At 43.8% G+C, this 27,447-nt stretch overlaps 2 long non-coding RNA genes and 1 pseudogene across 4 annotated transcripts; 2 read left to right on the plus strand and 1 right to left on the minus strand.

Annotated features, from left to right (window-relative positions):
- Positions 1–397: 397 nt before the first annotated feature.
- On the minus strand, positions 398–27,085 carry Gm36231. 3 transcript variants are annotated; one of them, XR_003953843.1, is made up of 5 exons: positions 26,845–27,085; positions 15,265–15,358; positions 13,602–13,689; positions 1,726–1,937; positions 398–1,620 (listed from the first exon to the last, which is right to left on the minus strand). It is a non-coding gene; the product is annotated as a predicted gene, 36231 (long non-coding RNA). The 3 variants fall into 3 exon arrangements; XR_866396.3 differs by having other exon boundaries at positions 398–1,937; XR_866394.3 differs by having other exon boundaries at positions 398–1,937; positions 15,265–15,391.
- Positions 4,004–5,461, plus strand: Gm36174. Its single transcript, XR_374615.1, has 3 exons — positions 4,004–4,215; positions 4,839–4,956; positions 5,401–5,461. It is a non-coding gene; the product is annotated as a predicted gene, 36174 (long non-coding RNA).
- On the plus strand, positions 12,606–13,044 carry Gm13612 (annotated as a pseudogene).
- Positions 27,086–27,447: the final 362 nt, after the last annotated feature.

Consider the following 27,447-nt stretch of genomic DNA (forward strand, 5'->3'; position numbering starts at 1 on the left):
GGCTATAGAATGACTGGGTGGCCTAAACTCTTACTTAGTTTCTTGTATTAGTTAGGGTTTTACTGCTTGAACAGACGCCATGACCAAGGCAAGTCTTGTAAAGGAAAACCTTTAACTGGGGCTGGTTTACAGGTCCAGAGGTTCAGTCCATTGTCATCAAGGCAGGAACATGGCAGCATCCAGGCAAGCATGGTGCAGGAGGAGCTGAGAGTTCTACATCTTCATCGGAAGGCTGCTATCAGAATACTGACTTCCAGGTAGTTAGGGCAAGGGTCTTGGAGCCCACACCCACAGTGACACACCTACTTTAACAAGGCCCTACCCACTCCAACAAGGCCACACCTACCCCAACAAGGCCACACATACTCCAATAGAGCCACACCTACTCCAACAGGGCCACACTTTCTAATAATGTCACTCCCCGGGCTGAGCATATACACACCACCATACTTCTCTATGAAGCTCCTGGTCTGTTCGCTGTGTTTTATTCTCACTGTTTACTTTCTTAAAGGCTTTTGTTCTCATTCTCAATGACTGTCATAGCAACACATTCTCAATGACTGTCATAGCAACACTTCAATTGTTGAAGTAAACATCATTTGGGGAAAACACTCCCAAAGAGAATGACCTTTATCTCCTTTGATTCCTTTGATCCCCATCATCAGAAGTTTTCAGCCTGATGTCTGGGATCAGGTGCTTGAACTAGCCAATTCTCATGGGGGGGACATGAGAAGTGGAAGCAAGGAGGAATTCTGAGCTTACCAGGAAGGATCAAGGGCCAGCCTGACACTCAGCCAGGTCTCACCGCACCCCCATAGCTCAATGCAGAGGTGGCTTGAATGTGAATGGCCTCCAGCAGAGGCGGAAGAGTCATACAGCCTCACCATGCATATGCATAGAGCCCCTGATCAACACACTTCAAATAGGAAAATGTGCAGCAGACCTAAGAGGCACGCTCATTCAGAAAACCAAGTGCTAGGAAAAGTACAGTTGCCGTGGGCTATGTTTGAGTGTCCTGTTGACAAGGGGTTAACTTATGATGGCTAACTTCCATTGTGAAACTAACTCCGTGTTGAAAACCTAGGGTATCACTAAGGTACAGTTTACAGAGAGGTTAACTGAAGAGGGGGGACAAACGCTGAACATAGGTGACTTCATCCTGCATGCTGAGGTCGCCTAATGAATAGAACTGGAAAAGAGAGAGAGAGAGAGAGAGAGAGAGAGAGAGAGAGAGAGAGAGAGAGAGAGAAAGAGAGAGAGAGAAAGCCAGCAGACCATAGCTTTGCTTTGCCCCTGCTCACTGTGTGGCACCAAGGACCAGACTGCTCCCAACCTCATGCCTCGCCTCCCCATTTTCTGAGCTGTGAGCCAGAATACACTTCTCTGCCTTTGGGTTGCATTTGGTTACAGCAAGGAGAATAGAACAACTTAATACAATATAAGGCAGAAACGTCAGCACCTACAGGCATGGTGTGGGACAAGGCTGTTAGGCAATCTAGCTGAGGCATCTTCATGGCCATTTGACAATATTTCTTTTATCTGGGTTCCCAGAATGGTACCCTCTTTCGGAGAGAGACTAGAACACCGAGACCTTGACATTCCATTCCCAAGAGATGATGCCTGTAAGTTATAAGAAAAAGAAAAAGTACACGCTATTCTTCAGTGCCCACTGTCTGCCTTGCCAGCAGAGTTGTTTTGTGCTTGCTTCTTTGCTCTCATCCCCACCTTGAAGAAGAGAGGAAAATCTGTCCCTGGCTGGCATGACTGCGAGAGGCCAGAGACATGTCACATCCACACTAGCCCGTGAAGGGTCTCTTTAGTCAGCCTCACTTCACCGGGAGACGATTGGACAGTGGCAGATAAACAAGTGGGGAAAGATTCCAGAAGAAAGTTTGTTCATGAACTAAGAGTCAGTGTAGATCGTAATCCAGGATAACCTAAAACAGAAAATGAAGAGATAGGTCAAACCAATACCAAATGCAAGTGCAAGTGATGTGAATTAATCTGCATCCTGTTTAAAAAAAAAAAATTAAAGTTTGGCTTTAAGGTCCTCCAAGTACATACTATCTGAACAACAGCAAGGTTATTATTTATTTTTTAATTGGATATTTCTTTAGTTACATTTCAAATGTTATCCCCTTTCCTAGTTTCCCCTCCCAAAACCACCCTCCTCCTATCCCTTTCCCCCTCCCCCTGCTCACCAACCCACCCACTCCTGCTTCCTGGCCCTGGCCCTGGCCCTGGCATTCCCCTACACTGATGCATAGAGCCTTCACAGGACTAAGGGCCTCTCCTCCCATTGATGACCAACTAGGTCAGCTGGAGCCATGGGTCCCTCCATGTGTATTCTTTTGGTTGGTGGTTTAGTCCCTGGGAGCTCTGGGGGGTACTGGTTAGTTCATATTGTTGTTCCTCCTATGGAGCTGCAAACCCCTTCAGCACCTTGGGTCCTTTCTCTAGCTCCCTCATTGGGGATCCTACGCTCAGCCCAATGGATGGCTGTGAGCATCCACTTCTGTATTTGTCAGGCACTAGCAGAGCCTCTCAGGGGACAGCTATATTAGGCTGCAAGGTTATTTTTGCAGAGAACATCACAGAAGAGTTGGTTTCAGTGTTTCCCAGGGAATTCCCAACACTGACGTTTCTCCTTCTGTGTCATTTCAGGATGCTGACATCCTTGCCTGACCTCATGCAGCAGTGTATGTGTGTGTGTGGGGGGGCGGGGGCTTTCAGGGGGCTCCTGCCGGTGGGTCTACTTACATCTAACTAAAATGAAGGCCAAGTTCAATGCTAGTAAAGTCTTTAATTCTTCCCTAGGATGATGTTTTGTTTCATAAGAAAACACTCTTAAAGACCTTTGTTTCATATTAACCAATCTTCTACCAAGCCATGGATTTATCTCTGTCAAGCCACCAAAGGCTTTCCACTATTTTTAAATCACTGGGTTCCAAGGACCAATGTAGAATCTTTAACATTCCCTCCAGAAAGGACTGTGATTCCCCAAATCAAGCGTAGGAAGGAAGCCTTCTCACCGTGCTCTCGTTGCTACAGATAGCCAAGTTTCAATAACTATTTTATGGTTTTTTCTCCCAGTGTCTCTATTGGATGCCTTTTGGAGGAGCACATGTGTGCCTGTGAGACTTTACCAAGGACTCCCTCCACCAAGTAGCACCCTAAGATGGCGTCCAAGTCCTGGCTTCAGCTAGGGTTACTCTCCACTCCACTGTTGCAAGTCCAGCCCACAGTCCCTATTTCTGGAGACTGCAAAATAAGGATCGCATTAACTCCTACTTCACAGCATTGGGTCAGTTAAAGACGCTGCGGAAGGAAGGGCCAAGACTGACTAACTGCCTAGAAGAGTTCTGTAGTTCACCGGGACTGAAGCCCAACCCAATGATAACCTGTGAAACTTACTAATAGTGCTAAATATCCCACCTGTTTCCCAAATATCCTCACACTGTTGGGAAAATGAGTGATGAGCAAGTCCTTTTCTAAGCATGCTCTGTCCCTGGGAGCATGCAAAACAGAACAAAACAAGTCAAAAACAAAACAAAAGCCAACCAAATCAACCAGCCAGCCCTGAAGGTCAACATATTAAAAACTATGGTCTTCTGGGGGCATGTTTTTCACATGTATGCCCATTTTGCTAGGAGGTGAATGCATTTAAGTAGCTGAAGGTGGGTGAACACCAACTGAGGCCAGTACAGACACATTTGAGAGCAGATCACAGCTTAAGTGTCCTCCACACACTGCCTGAACTTTCAGGCCTTTATTGTCACCTGGGTCTAGGTTAATTTTTCTGTGACTTAGGACCCATAGAGATGTACTATTTTTTTTTTAATTTCTCCCAGGCTAGCACCTGTTAACTCACTTCAATTGCCACAGGGTTGGTGTTCAAAGGACAAACTTGAATTGGCCAATGGGGGGTGAGGGTGGGGGAGGTAACACAATAAAAGCACAGAGAGACCTATGTGGATTGCACAATTCATTTCAAAGCCCTTTACTCCCGGTGTATCTTTCTCCAGACCTTCCCTTGGTGCACTGGATACCCTTGCTGTGTAGTAAAGAGTTAAAAATAGAGGGCAGGGTTTTCTTCTTCTCTTTTGCTAACAGCTGAGCCAAGGAGTGTGGAGGCTGCTCCAGGTCCTAGAACACGGTGCCTGGGTTCATTTCGCAGATTTGGTCCTAAGCTTGTCAAGTCCCCTACCAGCTCCTGTAAGTCTGGACCTCTGTTTGAGCTCCGCTTATCCTGTGTTCCAAATGCAGTTTTCCTCCTGCATTTCTGTAGCTGCTTAACAGCACACTTGCTTTATTTTTAAATGCCACCAGGTGGTGCCTAAACAGACACCAGAGCCCAAAGTTGACCCACATTATTCATTTTGGGTAAATTATAGTGAGTTTATTGAATATGCTTACTTTCATTATAAATACAAAAACTATACCCTTGAAATATGAAGTAGTGTTTAACTACATTGTGGTCATTACATTTTGCAGTACCACAGCTAATATTTGTACTTGGCTGTACCATGTGCCAGATGTATTCACATTGTTTCTTTCTTCAAAACTGACGTGGGGGTGGGGGTGGGAGTGGGGGGTGGGGTGCGGGGTGGGGTGGGGTGGGGTGCAGGGTCACTCGCGTGGAGGTCAGAGGACAGCTTGTGGACTCTGGCTCTTTCCTTCCACAGTGCAGACCCCAGGGATTTAACTCAGGTCACCAGGCCTGATAGTAAATGTTGTCCCATCTCCTTGGCCTCACATCATTACACCTGTGGATGTTTCTAAGAGTGCCTTGAAGTCCAGTCCGTGGAGTAAGTGATTTCATTTATTCCTCTTCATAGGTGACAGAAAGACTAGACAAGATGGCGGAGGTCACACGAGTGCTGGGAAATGAAGAAGGGCTTCAAGCTGCTCCTCCGATTTTAAAGCCAAGCAATGTGCCTAGCACTGTGCTGCTGTGTAAGTAGGTGAAGGGAAGAAACAACGCAGTTCACATCCTATAAACCCTGGTCTAAAGCCACAGGACTGCTGCCGCTGCCCACCAGCTATGTGAATCTCACGGTGCTGTGCAAGCTATGTCCTAAGTGTGACAGCCACATTTTCCCTGTTCTGTGGCTGAGGCCAACACAGCATTCACCTGCCTACTTGGAGCTTCAGTCTTTCGTTGCTCTTTCTGGGTTGTTTTGTTTTGTAATGAGAGGCTGATCTGACCTTTGCTTTACCCCCCCTTGAACAAAAGCCCTTAAAACATGACAGACATCTAAATTGACGTGTAAATACATGATTGCTTCTTTCTCGGTATAGAAAAGAAAAACAAAACATTTCCCTGGTAACCAGGTTGCTATACTCTCACAGGAAGCTCAGCTTTATTAAAAGCTAAAATCTGTCTTTTTCTTCTTAAAGGAGCCAGACAATGACCTTCCCCCGGAGCAATTAAAAGATGTTTTCAAAGTTGTTTTTTAAACCGTTCAAATGTGCTTTCTCTCATGCCTGTCTTTACGTGGACGGACATGTGCCAAGCCAGTGACATTGTAAGCGTATATGGAAGGGGAAAGCGGTGACAATTGTTAAGGGCCTCCTGCAATAGACATTCTTTTAATGGTGTAAAATGTTATGACCTCTCATTTTAATCTTTACAAGAACCTCACACAGTGAGTACCTTTATTATCTGTATGCTCTACATGACGACGCCAAGGCTTAAAGAGGGGAAGGAGCCTGAGAGCAAGCTGAGCAATGGAGCAAAGATTCATGCCTGAAGGTGCTAGGACACGGGCTTGGGTCTGTGTGGCTTTGTGTTCCATTCACCTTAAGGCTTCCTATGTTTTGGGGAAAGTCTTTGCCTTGTGTCCTGTGGAAGTAGATTCTAATGGACTCGTGCTAATCATGTTGGGGTGGTTTGAAAGGAAGTTTGAATGTCAGGAATCTATCTTGCATGTGCCTCTAATGTTAAGACCTAGATAAGAAAGAGGCCTTGTGGAGCTGAGACATTTAAGTTCATTGGGCTCTAATGCATACCTTTGGAGTTGTATGCTAAAGACTTGGAAAGGTCATTGTAACTATCTTAGCTGCTTCTCTAGTGTAAGTTCTATCAGACAGTCACTGACTACTGACTGTGAGCCAAAGCACTGTGCTGGGAGCAGTGGCCAGGAAATGACACCGGAAACAAGGACACAGCAGCCACCAACGTTTATTCAATGCACATGCATTGCATGGGCTATTTATGAGCTAGTTATTTATTTGGTACTAGGAACATACAATTACACTGGGTCTTTCTTCTTCTTCTTCTTCTTTTTTTTTTTTTTTTCGAGACAGGGTTTCTCTGTGTAGCCCTGGCTGTCTTGGAACTCTGTAGACCAAGCTGGCCTCAGAAATTCGCCTGCCTCTGCCTCCCAAGTGCTGGGATTAAAGGCGTGCGCCACCACGCCTGGCTACACTGGGTCTTTCTTATTTTAAAATATTTTCCAGATGGAAGAGGAAGAGAACAAACGCATGTCTCAATAAAACATGGTAGTACTGAAACAGAAGTGTATTTTAGGTATTATGGCTTCAGAGGATGCCTTAGGGCAGCGCCTCTCAACCTGTGGGTCATCACCTCTTTCACAGGGTTTATGCTACCTCTGGTTGATATCCCTGAGAGATCTCTTTTCTGAAGAGGAACTTAGGGAGGATGTGGGGGAGGGGACACTGGGAGGAGGGGAGGGAGGGGAGCCTGTGGTCAGGATGTATTGTATAAGAGAAGAATAAATCTTTTAAAAAGACCCAAGACCATAGGAAAACAGATATTTACATTAATTTATAACTGTAGTAAAATTAGCCACAAAATACTTTTATGGTTGGGGGAGGGGTCACCAGAACATAAGGAACTGTATTAAAGGGTGACAGCATTAGGGAGGTTGAGAAAGGGAGGGTAAAAAATTTCCTCAATCTTGAAAAAGGAAGACAGGTCTCAGTGTTTATATGAAGATCAGTTGAAAAGGGCTTTAGTGATGCCCAGGCTGGAATATTTCCTAGGTTGGTAATGAATTGGGCTGTGGTAAGATTCACCCCTGCCTTTAGTTTTTGGCCTCTCAAGGGTCTCCACACTAGTGAACTTGGACCCCCAGCCCTGCACTGGTCCCTCCTGTTAACAGTCTAGCTCTCATTACTTCCTCTTTCTAGCTCTGGTTACTTCCCCTCCTGCCTATTCCTCCACACACCCCTACTCACACCGCACTGGTCTTCTCGTCCCTCAAGGCCTGATCAGATCCAACTTCTCGTCTGAAGCCTCCAAGCCCACGCCTCCTCCTTAGAGTGGGGACGCTGCTCCCTGACCCCACCATGCTTCACTTCTGTGGGAAGATTTAGCTAGGTCCTCTCTGCGCCTATCTTTCCATTCAGGCTAATCAAGATCAGGGACTTAACCTAGGCTGCAATGAGGCAGAGCCTGCCTCCCTCCTGCTGTGGAAGCTGAAGGTGGGGCTTTTCTCTGCTTCCCGGAAGACAGAGGTTGGGAAAGACACAACAGCAGGGCTGTACCAATCATGTGAATTTACAAACTGCCATCTTTACATTTCTCCTTTCCAATACAATTAGGGACTGATATTCCATTAGGAAAGGAGTGGGGGAATTACTTGAATTTCATCTCAGGAGAGTCCTGGTGGCAGTCTAAACTAATTGGCATTTAGAGACCCACAGTTAAACATTAGGAGGAGCTTGGGGAAATTCTGCGGGGGGGGGGGGGTAATGGGGGGGTTGGAATTGAGGAGCCAGTGGGATAAGACACCAGGAGAACAGGGTCCACAGAATTAACTAAGTAGGGCTTATAGGGGCTCACAGAGACTGATGTAGCTATCACGGAGCACATATGCTGTGGTTGTTTAGCTTGGAGGGTTTTGTTGGACTTCTAACAATGGGGGAGTGTCTCGATTCCTTTGCCCACTCTTAGGACTCTTTCCCTCCTACTAGTTTGCCTAGCCCAGGCTTGACAGGAGAGTTTGTGCCTGGTCTTATTGCATCTTGTTATGTCATGTCCTGTTGATATTCCCAAGAGGTTCTCTTTTCTGAAGAAAAGTGAAGTTGTGTGTGTGTGTGTGTGTGTGTGTGTGTGTGTGTGTGTGTGTGTGTGTGTGATGCACTGGGAGGAGGAGAGGGAGGGCAGTCCATGGTCAGGATACATTGTCACTTTCAATAAATACACAATGACTGTGTATTTGTGGGGTACAGCGTGACAGTTGAATTCATCACTCATCTTGTATGACAATAAAACTATGGGCTCAGCATATTCATCACCCTTAGCATTCTGTTGTGATATGGATATTCAGTCCTCAGTTCTGTGCTCTTGGACTATACACTGCACTGTTGTCGCCCGTGGAATTCACAGGAAAAAACACACATGCTCCATATTGTATTTCACTCATGGCCTTGGATGGTGGCTGTCTTAGCACTAGGTGTTTTTGCTGGAGGCTCAACAAGGCTGAAGGGAACATGCCTTTCAAACTGTAGAACCACCAACTGAAGGTATTTGGTAAACACTTAAATTTTTTTAAGGGAGATTTAAATTTTTTAAAGATTATTTTTATTTTTATTTTTATGTGGACGCGTGTACTGCCTACATGTACAACAGGTGTGCCTGGCACCTGCAGAGACCAGAAGAGGACATCTAATTTCCTGGGACTGGGGTGACAGGTGGTTATGGGCTACCTGGTGGGTGCTAGGGACTGAAATCCCATTCTCTGCAAGAGTAGCGAATGCTCTTAACCACTGAGCCACCCTCTATCCCTAGAAGCCTCACTTTTTTTTTAAACTTTACAAATTGGATATTTTCTTTATTCAAATGTTATCCCCTTTCCAAGTTCCCTACCCTGCTTCTATGAGGGTGCTCCCCCACCCAGCCACCCACTCCTGCCTCACTAACCTAGCATTCCTCTACACTGGGGCTTCAAGCCTTCACAGGACCAAGAGCCTCTCCTACCATTGATGCCAGATAAGGCCTCTTCAGCTCCTTCAGTCCTCCATTGGGATCCCTGTGCTCAGTCCAATTGATTATTTTGTCCCCCCTTCTAAATAGGACTGAAGCATCCACTCTTTGGTCTTCCTTCCTCTTGAGCTTCTTGTGGTCCATGAGTTGTGACATGGGTATTCCATGCTCTTTGCCTAATATCCACTTATCAGTGAGTACATGCCATGTGTGTTCTTTTGTGGCTGAAAATATCATCAGGATGATATTTTCTAGATCCATCCATTTGCTTGGGAATTTCATAAAGCCGTTGTTTTTAATAGCTGAGTAGTAGTCCATTGTGTAAATGAAGCACATTTTCTGTATCCATGCCTCTGTTGAGGGACATCTGGGTTGTTTCCAGCTTCTGGCTATTATAAATATGGCTGCTATGAACATAGTGGAGCATGTGTCCTCATTACATGTTGGAGCATCCTCTGGGTGTATGTCCAGGAGTGGTATAGCTGGGCCCTCAGGTAATACTATGTCCAATTTTCTGAGGAACTGTCAGACTGATTTCCAGAGTGCTTGTACCAGCTTGCAATCCCACCAGCAATGGAGGAGTTCATCTTTCTCCACATCCTTGCCAGCATCTGCTGTCACCTGAGTTTTTGATCTTAGCCATTCTGATTGGTGTGAGGTGGAATCTCAGGGTCGTTTTGATTTGCATTTCCCTGATGATTAAGGATGATGAACATTTCTTTAAGTGCATCTCAGCCATTCAAGTTTCCTCAGCTGAAAATTCTCTGTTTAGCTCTGTTTCCCATTTTTTAAATAGGGTTATTTGGTTCTCTGGAGTCTAACTTCTTGAGTTCTTTGTATGTATTGGATATTAGCCCTCTATTGGATGTAGGCTTGGTAAAGATCTTTTCCCAGTCTGTTGGTTGCCGTTTTGTCCTATTGACAGTGTCTTATGCCCTACAGAAGAAGCTTTGCAATTTTATGAGGTCCCATTTGTCAATTCTTGATCTTAGAGCAGAAACCCTTAGTGTTCTGTTCTGTTCAAGGCTTTTCCCCACTTTCTCTTCTATTAGATTCAGTGTATCTGGTTTTATGTGGAGGTCCTTGATCAAGCTTGGACTTGAACTTTGTACAGGGAGATAAGAATGAATCAATTTGCATTCTTCTATGTGTTGACCTCCAGTTGAACCAGCTCCATTTGTTGAAAATAGAAGCCTCAGGGGGTGGAGAAATGGCTCAGTGGTTAAGAGCACTGACTGCTCTTCCAGAGGTTCTGAGTTCAATTCCCAGCAACCTCATGGTGGCTCACAACTATCTGTAATGGGAGCTGATGCCCTCTTCTGGTGTGTCTGAAGACAGCTACAATGTACCAACATAAATCTTTAAAAAAAAAAAAAATAGAAGCCTCACTTTTAATCACTTTTAAATTGTATGGATAACATAATTTTTAAATTTTGGCATTGTGAGATTTTTGACTTTATCAAGTTGGGAATCTTTGATAAAAGATCTGTGAAATGACACAAAACATCCTAGAAATTTTAATTGAGATGAATTAACATAGATGAGAGTCAAGTCTAAATGTTTTATGTTTTAAAATACCAGTAAATAATTATTATACATTTTCAAACCAACAAATAATATATATAAGTGAAACTAATATATATGTGTATACATATGTATATTATATCTATATGTATATTAAAGCTATAATCGCATATGTTACTAATTATACATCCTGGAAAGAAAAAAAGGGAAAAAAAAAGCAGGCAGTTTATCAGAATGTTAGTTAGGAACTATCCGATTACCTATGTGTAATTGTTAGGTGGTGAGTGTTCAGTGTATAAGTAGCAGGTTTTGTTGTGACTTTTGTACATGTGTGTAATGTGCTTTCCTCACATTCATCACCAGCAGTCCCCTCCCCCTGATTTTTTTAAAATGAAATTTCATCTGTTTGATTCTGAGATAAGTAGCTACAACCTGAACAGCCAGAGAGAAGACGGTTGTTCAGATCTGCCTCCTGTATTGTGTTAGAGATTCTTGTTCAAGGTGTGAGTCAGGTATGTGAGACACTGAGGAGCTCTAAAGAGTCCTTCTAGGACTCAAGTGTCTGTTATTATTCTTTTTCTCAGACAGTTGAGTCACTTGGTACTTTATCTCAGTCATCCTTCTCACTTCTTAATATCCTATCCTGAAAACTCCCTGGTGCTTGCGCTCTCTTCCTTCCTCCTTCCCTCCCTCCCTCCCTCTCTCCCTCCCTCCTTGTTTAGGCAGGTTCCTGTCACTTGGTACTCTCTTTTTTTCCTCTTTTTTGTCTTTGTTGGTTTCATGACTTTGACCCCAGGATTTTTCTCAGCATTTAAAGCAACTCCCAGTTTTTATGACTGCTGCTATGCTGAGGTAGATTTACATCCCCTGAGAACCACAGCGCCTTGACGTGGCACAAACTCCTTCCTTCCAGGAACCCGGCTGAGTGTGCTAACTCGGTCTATCTGTCTTTCTTTTCTTTTTTTTCTCCCTTCCTTTCTTTCTTTTTTTTCTGTCTTTCTTTCTTTATTCCTTTCTTTCTTTCCTTCCTTCCTTCTTTTCTTTCTTTTTTCTTTCTTTCTGTCTTCCTTCCTTCTTTCTCTTTCTTTCCCTTCCTTCCTTCCTTCCTTCCTTCCTTCCTTCCTTCCTTCCTTCCTTCCTTCCTTCCTTCTTCACGCACTGACTCAAACAAGTATTATGCATATATTCTGGGAATGCTGGAAAACACCAAGACAGTCTGCCCCACTCTCTGACCTTAAGAAACGCATACTGTGTGACATAAGAGAGTGAGATGGTTACCTCCTGGATGCTGTCATAAAGCATCTGGTGTGAGCATCTTAGGGAAAGAGTTTGTTGTGTGGCTCACAGTTTTAGGGAGAACATTCCGCTCTGGTCTAGAAATCGCGACAGCAGGTGCTTCCTGCGCATCTTGGTGGATCAGAAAGAGACATAGATACTAGCCTCAAAGCCCATCCCCAGAAACCCACTTCTGCTAGCCAGTAGGGACCACTGAAGTGTTCAAATCCGCAAGCTCTTGTAGTGCCATGCAGTGAGCAAGGTGTTTGGGTGTCAGGTCACTTTTTTCTTAAATCAGTACAGTATTTAAAACAAAGTAAAGCACCTTGTATGTGGTATCTGATTTTGATTGTGTATGGAATATGATGCAAGTTGACCTAAAGGAGCAGCATTGAACAGACGATTTCTCTTGTTACTATCCTTGGCAATGCCACCTTTAAGTCTTATGTCTCTACACTCATGCTTACAAAGTAATTGCTTAAAATATCAGCAAGTGACAAACTCTATACCACATCCATTCAGAATCAAAAAACACGAGTGTTTCTTGTCTTTCACCATCTTTATTCTTCAACTGACTTTACCAGGTTTTATGACAAGAGAAATACTTGGCTATAAAAATGATTCTTTCTGTTCCAGGTTTATTGATACAGCGGGTAGAACATGAAGAGGTTAGCATTTGGCTTGGGGGATTCGGGGGTCTCTTCTTTAGCTATCCTTTGTCTAGGGAGTGGCTATTCTGGACGAAGAGAGGCTGCGGTGCCTCAGAGAGTTGCAGAGAGTTTCGGGTAGAAAGTGCTGTCCTTCTACAGGGACAGGGAGGAGGGATTCAGGTGCCTCCCAGAACTTGAGACCAAGTGACCCCTACCTAGGAGGCTTTCTCCTTTACCATGGCTGAACTGATCCAAAAGAAGCTGCAGGGAGAGGTAGAGAAATATCAACAGCTGCAGAAGGACTTGAGTAAATCTATGTCAGGGAGGCAGAAGCTCGAAGCACAGCTAAGGGAAAACAATATCCTGAAGGAGGAGCTGGCCCTGCTGGATGGATCCAAAGTAGTCTTTAAGCTTCTGGGACCCGTGCTAGTCAAAGAGGAGCTGGGGGAGGCTCGGGCCACGGTGGGGAAGAGGCTAGACAGCGGAAATCAAGCTCTATGAATCACAGCGGAAATCAAGCTCTATGAATCGCAGCTTCGGGATCTCAACAACAGAGGGAAACCCTTGCCCAAACTGCAGCAGGAGTTCCAGAGGGCCCAGGCCGCAAAGGCTCCTGGGAAAGCCTGACCCCTTGGGAGGGGGTGAGAAGGGAGGAATGAGGCTAACCCTGAGCCAATAAAATGTAAACAGAACCAAGCCCCCCCCCCCCCCCGCCAAAAAAAAATTCTTTCCTTTCCCTGTTGTAGGGGTATTATTATTATTACTATTACTGAAACCCCTAAAAACATTCCATGGCCCATGTCTCTCCACATTAAAATTCTGGACACTTCTGGTAACTGAAGATAATGGAATTGCAATTTCTCTATGGTACAGTACAGGCTTGGCATTCCCCCAAGTTCCCATTAAGCAGTTTGGCTTCCCAAAAGGTCTCTTTGACTTCTGATACTCAATTGAAATATTCCCCCAAACCAATATTAGATCAGCATGTGATGGATTACCTGGCAGGTAACTCACAGGGGAAGCAATGTGATTTCATACTGAAGCTAGCTTCTGTTAGAGATGGTAGGTAAAAGGTTGTGAGGGTCCCAGGTATAGCTGAAATCCCAACAAGTATCTTATATCTCTCCTGGTACACTTCTGCCTTCAGAATTTTGGGTAGAGTTTGTATTAGAGGAGAAAAAAAAATGAAATCTACTTACGAAATCTAATTCAAGCACAAAATTAAAGCCCCCTGGGTTCTAATGTGGTTCCTCGTGTACTTGGGTTTCTGTACACCTGGATGCCTGCCTGTTAAGAGAACCAAAAAAGGGTGAGGCCTCACTCACCTTAAAGGTTTGCTTGGTAATGGCTTTTTTTTGGCTTCTATAGTCAAATAGCTATCATAAGTGAAAAGCATTACGTCTTTTCTTCCCATCCTCATACTGTCGCCATGCATTGGCTATGATTACTAATTGTCTATGGTTGTGAAGAAATTACCAAAAGCTTAAAGGCTCACAAGGACAATCAGCCAATCAGCTGTTACTTCCTGTGGTTTCTGTAGCTCAGGATTTAGACAGAACATAGCATATTCATGTCTGCACCAAGAGCTTTGGAGACTGGACTCTACAACTGTCAGAAGGCAGTGACTGCTGCTGCCAGCTGGAGGCCGCAGTGGTGTGGCCTCTCTGTGTGGTATATGAGTCCTCACAACATGGTGACCAGGTTCCTAAGTCACCTTCTGGGAAAGTGCACATTTCAGTGTCGATTGTCCCATGACTTAGCTGCAATCAGCACTATTTCTGGCATATTCATATGGTTTGAGAAATTTCAAAATTCAGTCCAAATTCAACTGAAAAGTAGAGAGACCCAATTCTTTGCCCAAAGAACATCAAGTCTCTTCATAAGGACAGCATATGAAATGGAATTTGTGCTGACACAGCCTGTTTTTTGAAAATACATGTTGCGTGCATTTTTAAAAATTTTTCTGAGTAGCCGTGTATGCGTGTGTGTATTCAGATGTACAGGTGTGTGTGTGTGTATGTGTGTGTGTGTGTGTGTGTGTGTGTGTGTGTGTGTGTGATCACCAAAAATCAATATGAGATGTCTTCTGTTATTTCTCACCAATTTATTTTTTGAGACAGTTTGTCACTTGTCCTATAGCTGAACAGGAATAGTATACACCAGCTGACAGGAAAAAAACAAAAAAAACAAAAAACCCAGGATCCTACTATCTCTGTCTCCTAGCACTGGGACTGCAGGCATGCACCAGATACATCAGGCCTTTTATGTGGCTTCTAGCTACCCACTTTGTAGCAGGAATGGCGGGCCACTACTATGTAAATGCTGGGAACTGCACAGCCACAAAAGCATGTCCTGCAGGAGGATCTAATTGAGGACTGCTTGGGAGACCAGGGATTGCTGGTGCAGACAATGCCAGCCAATCAGGAACTGCTGTTTAAAAGAGATGTTTTCTTGGAGCCTGGGTGGAGGGTATTAAAGGAGCTTGCAGCAGTGTTCAGAGAGCTTGCTGAGGCATTTCTAACCTGCTCTTGGAGTCTGTGTCATTGACGGTGGCCACCTCACCTCCAACCCCCAAGGGCAGGTAAGGTCAGGCGACAAGTAAGCCAGGGCACAGGCAACACCTCTTGAAGTCCTTGAGCTTGTACAGAGAGCACTTTGCCTACTGAGTCATCATCCCAGCCCTTACACACCTGTAGTTTTACAAATGATGCTTAGTGCAAATAAATAAATAGCTTGTGGTCTTGCAAAATAAAAAGGAAATCAAAGGCATTTGCTGCTCTCCTGTATTGGTTATTATTCTCTGGCTGTGACAAATCACCAGGACAGAGGGAACCTCTAGATGAAGGGTTTATTTGGACTTACAGTGCCAGAGGTGTAAGAGTCCATCACTGGCCCCTCGAGGAAGTGTGACAGCATGCAGGTATAGCGGCTGGAGCTGGAAACTGAGGATTCACATCTTCACCCATCAGCAGGAAGCAAAGAGAGTGAACTTGAAGTGGAACAAATCGGTAAGTTCTCAAAACACACCCTTGGCAGCAAGGCCATGCTTTGCAAGCCTCTGCAAACAGGATCATCAAAAGCATTCAAATGCCAGAGAGTATGGAAGAACATCTTTCATTCATACTACATATTTCCAAAACCCATTCTTTGGAAAAGAAAGAAGTCACTATATAATGCCACCTTTCCAACCCGAATTCTTTCCAGCTTTAAGCTTTCCATTGAAATAATCAAGTGAAAATAATCTATTTAAATTTCTATCATGAAAAAGAGTGCCAGAGATGGCTCAGTGAGTAAGAAAACTGGCTTCTCTTCCCAGAGGGCTATGCCTCTTTTGTCCACAGAGTCCTTGGCTTTTCCTATAATAACAGCCATGTCTTTGTTTCCTAAGCAGTCACTGGCAGTGTTTCTGAGAACACCATAAGGGCCTGTGATTTCCCCTTCAACAGCACAGACACGAGGGCAAAGACCCATATCTCACTTCTGGGACACACTTTATCACCTATGTCGCCTATGCAGAGGGGTAACTCCCTGTCTCCCAAGAATAACAATGCCCATGGAAAAGAAATGATCCTTCGACTTTCTCCTTTATCATCCCATCACTGATGACATTAAAACACAGCAAAATAATACATCCCATTCAACCGATGTGCTATCTTAGTATAAGCCAGAATTCAGCTGCCTCTCCAAAGTTAACTTTGCAAGAGTTACAAACATTTATTATTTCCCTTCTCAACAAAGTGAAGTGACTAAGTGCCTATCTGATGGCCTCGACTACGGGACTGTACAGGCAGAAGCACAGGTCAAAAAGACAAGAATTTCCATGCCATGGCTAGGGAAAAGGCTCCGTTTGAAAAGTGCTGGCTACACTTTCTCCCTACCTTTTCAACATAGTACTTGAAGTATTAGCCAGAGCAATTCGACAACAAAAAGAGATCAAGGGGATACAAATTGGAAAAGAGGAAGTCAAAATATCACTTTTTGCAGATGATATGATAGTATATATAAGTGACCCTAAAAATTCTACCAGAGAACTCCTAAACCTGATAAACAGCTTCGGTGAAGTAGCTGGATATAAAATAAACTCAAACAAGTCAATGGCCTTCCTCTATACAAAGAATAAACAGGCTGAGAAAGAAATTAGGGAAACAACACCCTTCTCAATAGTCACAAATAATATAAAATATCTTGGCGTGACTCTAACTAAGGAGGTGAAAGATCTGTATGATAAAAACTTCAAATCTCTGAAGAAAGAAATTAAAGAAGATCTCAGAAGATGGAAAGATCTCCCATGCTCATGGATTGGCAGGATCAACATTGTAAAAATGGCTATCTTGCCAAAAGCAATCTACAGATTCAATGCAATCCCCATCAAAATTCCAACTCAATTCTTCAACGAATTGGAAGGAGCAATTTGCAAATTTGTCTGGAATAACAAAAAACCTAGGATAGCAAAAAGTCTTCTCAAGGATAAAAGAACTTCTGGCGGAATCACCATGCCAGACCTAAAGCTTTACTACAGAGCAATTGTGATAAAAACTGCATGGTACTGGTATAGAGACAGACAAGTAGACCAATGGAATAGAATTGAAGATCCAGAAATGAACCCACACACCTATGGTCACTTGATCTTCGACAAGGGAGCTAAAACCATCCAGTGGAAGAAAGACAGCATTTTCAACAATTGGTGCTGGCACAACTGGTTGTTATCGTGTAGAAGAATGCGAATCGATCCATACTTATCTCCTTGTACTAAGGTCAAATCTAAGTGGATCAAGGAACTTCACATAAAACCAGAGACACTGAAACTTATAGAGGAGAAAGTGGGGAAAAGCCTTGAAGATATGGGCACAGGGGAAAAATTCCTGAACAGAACAGCAATGGCTTGTGCTGTAAGATCGAGAATCGACAAATGGGACCTAATGAAACTCCAAAGTTTCTGCAAGGCAAAAGACACTGTCAATAAGACAAAAAGACCACCAACAGATTGGGAAAGGATCTTTACCTATCCTAAATCAGATAGGGGACTAATATCCAACATATATAAAGAACTCAAGAAGGTGGACTTCAGAAAATCAAATAACCCCATTAAAAAATGGGGCTCAGAACTGAACAAAGAATTCTCACCTGAGGAATACCGAATGGCAGAGAAGCACTTGAAAAAATGTTCAACATCCTTAATCATCAGGGAAATGCAAATCAAAACAACCCTGAGATTCCACCTCACACCAGTCAGAATGGCTAAGATCAAAAATTCAGGTGACAGCAGATGCTGGCGAGGATGTGGAGAAAGAGGATCACTCCTCCATTGTTGGTGGGAGTGCAGGCTTGTACAACCACTCTGGAAATCAGTCTGGCGGTTCCTCAGAAAACTGGACATAGTACTACCGGAGGATCCAGCAATACCTCTCCTGGGCATATATCCAGAAGATGCCCCAACAGGTAAGAAGGACACGTGCTCCACTATGTTCATAGCAGCCTTATTTATAATAGCCAGAAGCTGGAAAGAACCTAGATGCCCCTCAACAGAGGAATGGATACAGAAAATGTGGTACATCTACACAATGGAGTACTACTCAGCTATTAAAAAGAATGAATTTATGAAATTCCTAGCCAAATGGATGGACCTGGAGAGCATCATCCTGAGTGAGGTAACACATTCACAAAGAAACTCACACAATATGTATTCACTGATAAGTGGATATTAGCCCCAAACCTAGGATACCCAAGATATAAGATATAATTTGCTAAACACATGAAACTCAAGGAGAATGAAGACTGAAGTGTGGACACTATGCCCCTCCTTAGATTTGGGAACAAAACACCCATGGAAGGAGTTACAGAGACGGAGTTTGGAGCTGAGATGAAAGGATGGACCATGTAGAGACTGCCATAGCCAGGGATCCACCCCATAATCAGCATCCAAACGCTGACACCATTGCATACACTAGCAAGATTTTATTGAAAGGACGCAGATGTAGCTGTCTCTTGTGAGACTATGCCGGGGCCCAGCAAACACAGAAGTGGATGCTCACAGTCAGCTAATGGATGGATCATAGGGCTCCCAATGGAGGAGCTAGAGAAAGTAGCCAAGGAGCTAAAGGGATCTGCAACCCTATAGGTGGAACAACATTATGAGCTAACCAGTACCCCGGAGCTCTTGACTCTAGCTGCATATATATCAAAAGATGGCCTAGTCGGCCATCACTGGAAAGAGAGGCCCATTGGACTTGCAAACTTTATATGCCCCAGTACAGGGGAATACCAGGGCCAAAAAGGGGGAGTGGGTGGGCAGGGGAGTGGGGGTGGGTGGATATGGGGGACTTTTGGTATAGCATTGGAAATGTAAATGAGTTAAATACCTAATAAAAAATGGAAAAAAAAAAAAAAAAGAAAAGTGCTGGCTAACCAAGCACATACACCTGTGTGTGTGTGGACCCCCAGAACCCATAGAAAAAGTCCGACACGGCAGTGTGATTTCTGTCATGTTATCCTTGAAAAGAGAGTGGCCTGTGGACACACAGACTCTTGACGGTTACTGGCCAGGCAGCATAGCAGAACCCATGAGCTTCCTGTTCAATAGGGAACCCTGTCTCAAAAACAAAGGTGGAGGACAGTTGAGGGAGACACCTTGAATGTCTGGGTCCACACACGCAAAACATAAACTCTGAATTCTGGGATTAAAAACATATCATAGATTACTGGTGACCTTACAGTTTCTATCAACACAGTGGGGTGACATTCACTAATCTAGCTCAAAGAAGAGTAACTTAGTTTTCCCAGAATAAAAGAACTAGCCCAAAGAGAAAACTTTTGGCCACAGCTCTAAACTGTAAAGAAAATTTCCCAGGCTCCTCTAACTCTGCATCAAACCCACCCTTGGCTTTTCTTTCAGAACTATTTGCAAGCAGAAAGTTTTCCTACTGTGGGAAACATTCTGTATTGGCTTTTTACTATCAAAGGGTTAAATGAATCAAAAGAAGTTGAATAGAGGTTTCAGCATCAGCTACACTCTGCATCTCCTTTATAATTAGGTTTGGGTTTGCGCCTTCGACCCCAAGACCCTCTAAGATTGAGCCTGGCCTGGTGCTTCAGACTGTGAGCCCAGGTTTAAAGGGACAGGCGTTAGGATATCTGTAAAGATGCCATGCAGCAAAGACTCAAAGTAAGTGTTCCCCAAAAGTCACATTCGGTTTATCAACTGCTCAGTTACACTTGGTGGCTTATAAGCCTTATAAATACTAACAACTTGCTTAAATATCTCTGAGCCACAAACTCACCTATAAAATGCAGTGGTAGTACCTAGCACACATGTATGATGTATCTGCAAAGGTAAATATTCTGCCAAAATGCTTCCAGTTTTATGATCATTTTCCTGAGACTCCACACCCATAATTTCTAACATAATCTGGCCCACATATGAAAACCGGCCAGACAAGAGGTAAGCAATGGCTTCACACCCCACTACTAGTTGTTCCTGTAGGGTACTGGCATGGTAACAGGCATAGGAGGGGAATAAGTGGTGTACTGAGAAGGAGGAGGGAAGGGAGAGTATCGAAGGAAAAGCACAGGAGATGAGCAGCAACGCGTTAGATTCTCAGGAAGGCTGGGGGCTGTGCTCAATGCTTTCATCTAGGTCTCCCAGTTGGGGAGTGAAGTAGATAATGACTATGCATGTATGCAAAAATGCTCAGAGAAGGAACTTCAAGTTTAAACACGTGAAGTTGTCCTAGGTCACATGGCTCCCAAGTACTTGGTGAAGCTAAGCTATCTGCTCAAGCATTCTTACTCCATGTTATGATGTAGATTCTCTGTGCCTCACAAAACCCCTGCGCCGATGACGCTATGGGACTTTTCCTAGGTGAGGCTAATAGAAAAAAGTTGGACCACTGGGGTCATGCCCTTGAAGAGGATATTGGGGCACACTGGTCTCTTCTCGTGTTATATTACTTTCTCTTTGGTGTGACTGTATGAAGTGATGATATAACCTCTCCATGGTAAATGAGAGGCATGTTTAAGAGTCCAGAGGAGAGAAAATAGACTGAATATGAGCAGCAGACTGGACCTGGTCAGGGCGATCTGAGAGAGGAAAAAGAGCAGAGGATGAAGAATAGAGAACCCAGAGTGAGAACAGCAGGGTTATAAGGAGAAGGAGTATGGGGAGCTGGAGGGAGTTCAGAGTAGGGGAGGAGACCAGAGGGGCTAAAATGCTAGCATGGACTTCAAAATGTATATATAACAAGTGCTTGTGATATTGAAGGAGCCTGGCCCCACAGGTAGTCATATGTTTCTCCTTCCAGAGAAATGACTCTTTTGGGTAGAAGGAAACCAGTTTCACAAGTTCCTGAAGAATGATGGCTTTTATCTAACCATCAGAATTCCTCATACAATCCAGTGTGCTGGCTAGTCTTATGTCAACTTGACACAAGCTAGCATTAGCTGAAATGAGGGGAACTCAATTGTCAAAATGGCTTCTTAAGAGTCAGCTGTAGAGCATTTTCTCATTAGTGATTGATAGTGGAGGCCGCAGCCCATTATGGGTGGTGCCAGCCCATTGTGGGTGGTGCCACCCCTGGGCTGGTGGTTCTCAGTTCCATAAGAAAGCAGGCTGAGCAAGCCACAAGGAGCCAGCCAGTAAGCATCATCTGTCTATGGCCTCTCCATCAGCTCCTGCCTGCATGTTTCTGTCCCGTCTGAGTTCCTGTCCTGACTTCCTTTGGTGATGAACAGTAATGTGGAAGTATAAGGTGAATAAACCCTTTCCTCCCCAACTTGCTTTTTGGTCATGGTGTTTTATTGCAGCAATAGAAACCCTAACTAAGACATCATATATGGGAGAGATATATAACTGGCCAGTCTATGGAAAATGGGGTTCATCACTGTAATGCAAGTCAGATCACAATGGGAGAAATCACCACAGGATTTCAAGAAAAGGAAAGCACTACTAGACTTGCTTTCTGCTTTGTCATGTTTCAGTGCCTCATAAAGGCCCATGTATAAAGGCTTAGACACAGGCTGCGGTGCCGCCAGGAGATGAGCTACTGGGAGTAGGGTATTGAAAGAAAGCTCTGGAAGATGAGAGAAACCAGGCCACACCTTCCTGTCTCTCTTGTTTTCTGGTTGCCACAAGGTGACTGAGTAGCTTATATCACTATACACTCCTTCCTCAACATATTGCTTTGCTCTAGACAATCATACATTGACTAGAAAATATGAGCCTAAACCAACACCTCTTTCTTATACATTGGTTTGTCTCAAGATTTTTGTTATAGTAAACAGAAAACTAATAAACTTGAAGATCTTTGGGACAATAGTACATATCTATTTCTCTGGTAGGTATTGGTTGCTGTTTCTGAAGACACACACACACACACACACACACACAAAGAGAGAGAGAGAGACAGAGACAGACAGAGAGACAGAGACACTATTGGGAAATGAACCCAGAGCTTTGCATGTGTGAGGGAAGCACTCAACGTTCTATATTCCCATCTTCTTTCTACTCCTGATTTTAAGATAGCTCTTACTAAATTGCCCAAGCTGGCTTGAACTTGCAAGTTCCTTGCCTTAGCTACTTGAGTCATAGGCATTACTTGACTGTGCCACCAAGGTAGATATATCCCTCCATTTCCTTGTTAGCTCCTGCCTCCAGGTTCCTGCCCCATTTGAGTTCCCAACCCAACTTCCATCAGTGATGAACAGCAATTTGGAAGTGTAAGCCAAATAAACCCTTCCTCCCCAACTTGCTTTTTTGTCATGGTGTTTTATTGCAGCAATAGAAATCCTCACTAAGACAGTCCTTGTTAAGCCAGTTTCTGGATATTTGGAGTATCTTTTGGAGTTTGGGGAATTGGAGTTTCGTTTGGAACTGACAGTGATAAAATGACTTACAAAAAGAAATAAATGTGAGACAATGTATTTTTTGCTTCTAGTTTGAGTAGGTATAGTTCATCATGGTGTACACACACACACACACACACACACACACACACACACAGAGAGAGAGAGAGAGAGAGAGAGAGAGAGAGATTTAATTTCTGGGAGAAATCTTGTTTTCTCCTGTTTATTCAATCAAAAACTCCCAGGCCCTGGGCTGGTACACACAACCTGCATTCAGGGTGGATATTTTTCTACTTGAAGCTTTCTAGAAGATCTCCTATGGTCATACCCAGAGGGCTGATGATCCTAAATCCAGACAAGTTGAGAATGGAGATGAACCATTGCAACTCCAGTCTTTGTCAACTTGACATCCAAATATTACTTTCCATCACAATACTTCACTCTAGGCCAACTAAAGTCTCCTTTACATCTCATGATTTGGTCCATCTTTAATTGTACTTAATCGTCCTACCACTGTTCAAAAGGCCTCTTCTGAGACTTCAGACAAGTTCTTAACTGTGATTCTTTAGAAAACAAGAAAACAGGTTACATACTTCTAACATTCAATGATACATAATATACATGCCTATTAAAAGTGACAGTCATGAGCTGGGAGTTGGTGGTGAATGTCTTTAATCCTAGCACTTGGGAGGCAGAGCCAGAAGGATCTCTGTGAGTTCAAGGCCAGCCTTATCTACAGCGTGACTTCCAGGACAGCCAGGGTTATACAGATAAACCCTGTCTTGAAAAAACAAAAAAAAAACAAAACCAAACAAAAAGGAAAAGAAAGAAGAAAGAAAGGAAAGTGAAGACCATGAAGGTAGCAAGGAAAGACAGGGCCAAAGCGAACCCCAGCTGGGCCAACCCTTTCTCTGGAGTCTGAGGTTCCAGATAAGAGTGACTGTGCTTGAAAGGACTTAGGTGGCCCTGCCCCTTGGCTTTGTTGCCAACAGCACATAAGAGCTTGGCCTTAGGCTCCTCCATTTTTGCACTTGCAGTTTTGCTCAGGTTTTGGTATCTCCAGTGTCTTGGAGTTCCCCTTGGAACTTAGGTGTCACCTTCTCAACTTCATGCAATGGCTTCTTGGGGCCAAATCTGCAGAACATACCTGGCCTCTGCAAGTGTCTGCAATCTTAAGCATAAGCCTGTGTGAGCTGCTCACACTTACAAGTTTGGGAAGTCTGCACCACAAAGTAAATACCGCTGAGTTCTGCTGTCGTCTTGAGATGGGCTCCCTTTCAGTCATAGTTAGAGGGAACTCTTCGTGCTTTAGTGGTTGAATCTTAGAAAACATACACATGGGGGTTGTTTTTGAGCAGGGGGTGCCTTTGGCAGCTTTTTCAGGTCAGACTGCCTCCTTTCAAGCAAATTTGCATTTTTACAAGGTGAAGCCTTTGAAGGGTGGGATCTTGCTATCATTCTAGCTCAGAGCCTGTGGTTTGTCTTTAAGCTTTCTGCCATGATCTTTTCTCGCATCAGACCACGGACTAAAACCTCTGAAATCATGGACCGAAATAAATAAACCTTCCCTCCTTGTAAGCTGATTATCTCAGCTATTTTTACCAGTGATGGAAAATGCATATACACAACCCTGAACTCCTTCCCAGTTCTTGAGACTGTCTCCTGTTGTTAGCTGTTATTTCCCAAAGAAAAGTCAGTAAGACTAAGCCTTTTTGGCTACTCAATATGTATACAAATCCTAGTGAGGCTCTTGGATGACAGAAATTAAATAAGAACTAGTCTTTGCTTGGAGATAGTCAAATTTAACAGACAAGACAATATGCCCCAATAGAAAGGTTCTTCATACTAACCCCAAATTGAGAGGGATTTGTTTCTAATTCTGCTATGACCCAGGGGGGAAAAATCCCAGCAAGTAATTTTGAGATTTAAATTAATTTACTGTTATAATTATAATCAGTGGAGACTAAAAGGAAGAGAGACAACCTACAAGGAGGAAGTAGTAAGGAGAAAGCAAGGCTTGCTAGAGTATGTGATGGGGAGAGGAGAAATGGATTATGGGAGAGGAGAAATGGATTATGGGATAAGGGAGCTGAGATGTGCACAGTTTGGGGAAGCAGCTTCAGGAAATTAATCAGGAAAGGGGAGGGAGGGACATATACAACACACTCAGGCGCGCGCGTGCGCGCGCGCGCGCGCACACACACACACACACACACACACACACACACACACACACACAGCAGCCTTCTCCATCTATCTTCCATTGTTCCAAGTTGTTTGGGCTGTCCCAAAATCACTGAGCAAAACCCCACAGGAACTTCATCTATCATATGCAGGGTTCTATTACAGTCATTTAAATTATATTTTTTGTTTGTTTGTTTGTTTGTTTGTTTGTTTGTTTTCGAGACAGGGTTTCTCTGTGTAGCCCTGGCTGTCCTGGAACTCACTCTGTAGACCAGGCTGGCCTCGAACTCAGAAATCTGCCTGCCATCGCTTCTCGGCCTTTTGGCTAAGATCAAGTGTAGAAATCCGCCTGCCTCTGCTTCCCGAGTGCTGAGATTAAAGGCGTGTGCCACAATGCCTGGCTTTAAGTTAGATTTTATAGTGTTTGTCTTTTGGACAGTTTAATGTTGCTTATTTTTCCATATTGTAGTGAAAAAAAAAAGAAACAAGATAAGAGAATGGAAGAGAAGAAGGGAAGGAGAAGAGGAGTAGAACCAAGAGGGGGAGAGAGAAGAGAGAGGACAGGAAGGGAGGTGAAGAGAGGAGAGGATTTATGTCTAAACTCTAAAGCAGAGGTCAAATGACTCTCGACAGTCATTTCTAGGGAGGGCAAAGGTTCCCATGGGTGAAAACTGTATATGGAGGAGAGTGAGTATATCTCTGGCTTCACGGTAGCCTCGAAAAGGGATGTGTATACTGGTACTTCCTGCTTGTAACCCTCCCCCTACCAGCAACCACTTAATGACATCAGTTCATCATTTTAAAAATGTAGTCATTTGTTGTCTGTTTTGTTTTGTTGCAAGGGTTGGAGTCGAACCCAGATCCTGTAGCATCCTGCCCTTGGCTCTACCCCAGAGCCAACTCTGTTCCCCTCATTTTAAAAATCGTTATCCTTGAAAATTTGACAGGCATTTCCCTGACTTAACACATGAAGTTTTCTAAGTGACTTGGTGCTCACCTTTGCTACCACAGAGAAGTGGTCTTCATGACCGACATTTACGAAGGCTCCATGTGTACCTATCTACTTGGCGTTTCTAGGAAAGATCTGGAAGCTGGGAAACCAGCATGTTTGTTGACTGTGTGGTCCCTTTATCTTGGTCAGCCTTGGGAAGCCCGAGCAGATGCTGCTGCTTGATAGAGGAAAAGAGGATGAAGATCTTGCAAGAAGATACAGCAGTAACTTTGCCCAAAAGAAAATTTCTCCCATCAAAATGACTAATTTATAAATGAATTCTTTCTAGAACAGCCATGGCTTTCCCTTGAGTATTGAAAAGCCCTGAAAAGTAGCTAGAATGTGCATTATAATGGTGTAAGAGGCATAGATCCCACACTTCTATGTTTAAGAAGGTTAAAATCACCCAGTGGTATAATGCACATATGCATTCTTAGCCAAATCATTTGCTCCATGGCTTAAGTAAAACTAACAGGATTGCAGAATCTGTAGCTCAGAACATGGGATTTCTAGAACAAGGAGGGTTCTAGTTTGTGCGATCAAGTCTTCCTAACTTCACCACATGCCTGAATGTAGGCTTTGGGTTCTTTGAATTAGATCAAAATGTGATCCATCCTAGAGGTCTGTATATAGCTATACAGAGAGAAAGCATTGTATGTTAGCCTTAAGCATATGTATGTACTCCACATAGATCTTCCGGTGTGAAGGATGGCACCATTTATATTGCATTGTACCAGTCAGGCTAATTTGGAAAGTTTTTGACATGGCCAGTTTCCAATACTTTAGAGTCACTTCTGACTCATTGTTAGTGATTTTACCACACTGGGAGCCTCAAAGAACTGGTGTGACTCTTCCCTTGGCCTGGCTATGGAAAACCTTAAGGGATTCCTCAGCTCTGGGTATCAAAGAGGACACTTGCAAGTTTGAAAGCTACAGAGGCCAAGCCCCGCCTTTCAGATGTTGCGGTCAGTACTGCCCTGAGTTCTTCCTGAAGAACATGCTGTTAACAGGCAGGACTAACCTTTGGAAATTGCAACACAGGCTTTCCTCTGCAAAGTTCACACTTAAGAACAGCATACTCAAGTGATTAAAAAAAAATTATCACCAAAAAAAAAAAAAAACAAACAAAAAAAAAAAAAACAACAACAACAAAAAAACAAAAAACAAAAAAAAAAGGGAACTAAATTTCTAATTTTAAGTACATTTACAATTCTGTCTTGGGCCACATTCGTTGCTATTTGAGGGCATACAACAAAATCCACGGTCCATAGAGACTGAATACACTTCACCACATTCCAGGTTCTAGACTGTTGAAAGGGTGGGTTTTGAGCAGTGGGTAAACACATCAAGTGCGAGAGGCTACAAGAGACAGCACCAGGCAAGAAGCTGTGGCCCCTGAAGCTCAGGGAAGTGGGTGAGGCAGCGTGTACCTTTCAGGAACTGATCCTGCCAAGGGCTCCATTCGGATTCCACGGTGACTGATCCTGGCCAAACAAATCTGAGACGGATATTCCCGTCCCCAGGCTTCTGAGAGTGTACGCGGTTTCAGACCCACACTTATTCTGATTAAATACCTGGGCCCTGCGTTGCCTGCCCTAAATAAGCAGCTACTTGTTTTGAGCTCCACTGGCAGAAAAATACCTGCTGTGGTTTTTGTTTGAAGTATTGTGAGAGAGAGGTAAGTTCGGCATGAAAACAATCTGCACTTCATTCTTTCAACAATGATTTACAGAATAGCTACAGGGTGCCAAGTGTTGCCCAAGCCATGCGGTAGAACAGTGACCAAGACACCTGTGCTCTGCCCAACTATGCTCCTGGTAGGGCCAAGGTTGCACATAAGTAAATAAGTAAACCTAGAGAGAGTCCAGATGGCCATGAGTGATATGAAGAAGATAAAACAGGGTAATCAGATAGAGTCATTAGGTAGCCCATTTAGTTTGTAGGGTCAGCGCCACCTCCAGCGGAAGTGGTATTTGATTTCAAGATGTACCTTTCTCAGAGCTTTCTGTCATGTTCCGTAGTTACGTGAAGCT

This window comes from Mus musculus, chromosome 2 (genome assembly GCF_000001635.26).
Source record: "Mus musculus strain C57BL/6J chromosome 2, GRCm38.p6 C57BL/6J".
NCBI lineage: Eukaryota > Metazoa > Chordata > Mammalia > Rodentia > Muridae > Mus > Mus musculus.